The sequence below is a fragment of the Chinchilla lanigera genome, unplaced genomic scaffold, assembly GCF_000276665.1.
Source record: "Chinchilla lanigera isolate Chin_1 unplaced genomic scaffold, ChiLan1.0 scaffold00034, whole genome shotgun sequence".
Classification (NCBI taxonomy): Eukaryota; Metazoa; Chordata; class Mammalia; order Rodentia; family Chinchillidae; genus Chinchilla; species Chinchilla lanigera.
The window spans coordinates 3,818,062-3,820,943 of NW_004955435.1; the positions used below are offsets into that span (position 1 = coordinate 3,818,062).

The window sequence follows — 2,882 nt, forward strand, 5'->3', positions numbered from 1 at the left end:
TCCCCGCTCCCCGCCGCCTCGCCCGCCCCGAGTGTGATGCGGACCTCGCGGCGGCACCGCCCGCTCCTTCTGCGCCCCGGGCGCCCCCGGCGCGTCCCGGTCCCCTTCCACTAGGAACCGAGGAGACCGGACATGGTGGATTGCCCGAGCCCAGCGGTACCGCCCCCGGGAAGAGAAGGGGCTGTGGGCTCGTCGCTCTATTCCCGGAGCTCAGGGGGCTGCAGGGACCCGCGGGGTCCGCAGAGCAGGAGACCGGCAGGCCCCTGCGCGGGGGTGCGCGCGTGTGCGTGAGTGTGCAGGCGGCTGTGCACCTGCACGCACACGCAGAGAGCCCGCTCCGAGATGCCTTAGGGGCCGGTGCTTGCACGCCCAGAGCCCGACCCTGCTCGCCAGCCCCACGCCGGGAGCAGAGAGGAGCCTCGTACACCCGGCAAGGGGAGGGAACTGTTGTTGGAACTCTGCCCCCTCATTAAAGCGGAGGGTTACCTTAGCAGGCTTCAAGAACGTTCATTCATTTTACTAAGTTGTTGCCCGTTGGCTTTGAGAAGCGGGCCTTTATTATCGGGAAAATACAGCGTCGTTAAGCTAACAGAAAGCAATTTATTGGGTTTTTTTTGTTGTTTTCCGGTACCGGGAATCGAACTCATGACCTTGCACCTGCCAGGCGGGCGCTGTGCCGCCGAGCTAAATCCCCAGGCCCCAGAAAGCAATTTAAATTCAGCAAATCATTGGTGTTTGGAGGTGGGATAGCCACGGTATTGTTTTTTAAAATTTGAACAGGTGTTATACATCTCCATGTTATTGTAAATTATCGTTCAACAACTAACCAGAACGTGCTGCGCAGACCGCACTGAACCATACGCACAACACACAGTTCGGAGCAACGGAAGTCAACCGTCCCTAAGCGGACAAGTGTGACATCATATTGTGAAAATACAGCCAAGATACATGGGCTTAACTTTTCACCCAGAAAGTCATTCTACCCCTGTAAGAGTGTTTCAAACCTCTTCTGCGGTTCTCAGTAGGAATCCTACAGACCTTCCCACTTAATAGAATTTTTGGAAGAATGATGCTAATTCCCAGTGGTAACTCATTTGTTCCAGCTAGGGGAAGGCTGCATTATCCTCAGAATTAAAATGTATTGTATCGCACAGTTCCTGCACATCGAGTGCTTTGTGTTGTACGTGTAGCCGGGTGAAACCCTCGTCCCGTTACCAGCATTATCAGCGTATGGCTCGTTGCAGATATTCAGCAAGTATGTGTCGAATAAATTAATAAACCGACTCCTGATAACGGGAAGGTGCTTTCACTTGTCAGGTGCTCAGGAATCAGCCCGTACGTCTCTGCTTCAGCACAGCCCGCCCACTGGCATGGCCACACTGACACGCGGTGTTTGAGGGCCACGTAGGAGCGGCGGTTTGGCTTCTTAGTTCGCATGCCGTTCTGCCGCTTGCCTGCTCTGAAAGCCTGGGCACGGTGCTTAACCTCCTGCTTTAGTTTATTCCCAGCAGAGCTGACAGATTCTAGTGCCCACTCTGCAAGTCTGACACGAGGATTCAATGATCTTCATTTCACTGTGTCTGGCATGTTCAGAAGCACCTGGATAGTGCTTATATTCTAAATAATGACGTCTAAGCGTAAATATATCTACCTGCTTTAACCCCCCATTTCAACACCTTCAAGCAGTGACTTCCTTCTCACTTCACGAACTACAAAGTGCTCCTAGGTTGATCCACGTTTGTGTAACTGTGTACGTCTTTGATAGATTTTTTGTACATTCTATCTGCCCTTTTAGATACTATCTCAGGAATAAGATTTTCTTTTTTTTACTTCAAAGTCTAATAGCCTCATTATTTGTCCAATTAATGATGGTCAAAGGGTCTTGTTGACTGACGTACGGTCTGCTAACCATCTGATGCTGAAATGCAAAGGCAATATTGAATTCCGCAATATAAGAATATAAACATTAAATTCACCTTCCATGAATATTTAAACAGACTAGATGTTCACAGAAATGCTTCAAGGTGGATGAGAAAGCGTGAATTATATGCCCTTGGGCTACTCACTTTGTCTTCTGAAACCTGCGCTTCCTCCGTGGTAAAATGAAACGTTTTTTTCTGACCCTTGGTTAATTTTTCTGGTTACATGAGACCATGTAAACTACCTGGTCAAAAAAGGTCCTTATCTAGTGTATTTCTTCACTTTATTTTCTACTAATTCATTCATTTCCCAAGATACATCTTTTCAACTGCAAACAATCCTTTGAAATCCTGCCTTGGTTTTCATTCAAATTTCTGGCTCTATCTAGATTAAAACCAAAACTATTGATATTTAACCCACTTGAATACAGATTAGTTCTTAATTTAATTTAATTCTTGAGCACATCGCTGTGACTTCCACTGTATTACAGGATCAGCTTTCTTAACCAAACACTGTCCCATTCTTCAGACTCTCCCATCTCAGCGCCCACTGCTGTCGATAAAATAAGTAAAAACATGTACACTTATTTCCCAATTTCCAGTACTTTATATTATATTCAGATGCTCATGGCTTAGCCGCTCACACCCCACCGTGTGTCTCTGTGGTGAGACCCTGGGGCATGGTGAGGTACTGAGGAAACACCAACGGATTCCAGCGCTTCTCTGCACCGCAGAACTGTGTGCTCTAGGAAGAACTAGATACTGGAGCGGCATGGAAAGAGACGGTTTCGATTTTCCTGCAAAGGCAAAAGGACAGAACATCTGAGTGGAGGGACTTTTCTGTTAGCCTGGGTAGGGAAGCTTCAAATATTTGTGTATGGCTAATGGGTGTACTCTTCTCATTCAGCGTAGAAAACCTGAGGCATCTGCTAGAAAGGTCTAGATAATAAGTGCCTGACTCTT

The 2,882-nt window shown here is 47.8% G+C and overlaps 1 protein-coding gene across 1 annotated transcript in view; it reads right to left on the reverse strand.

Annotated features, from left to right (window-relative positions):
* The window catches only part of LOC102020949 (lipid phosphate phosphatase-related protein type 5), a gene marked incomplete in the record, with an annotated part of 118,316 nt that extends 117,845 nt beyond the window's left edge, over positions 1 to 471 (reverse strand). Inside the window, 1 exon segment of the mRNA XM_013516396.1 lies at positions 58 to 471.
* Between the last annotated feature and the right edge of the window lie 2,411 nt (positions 472 to 2,882).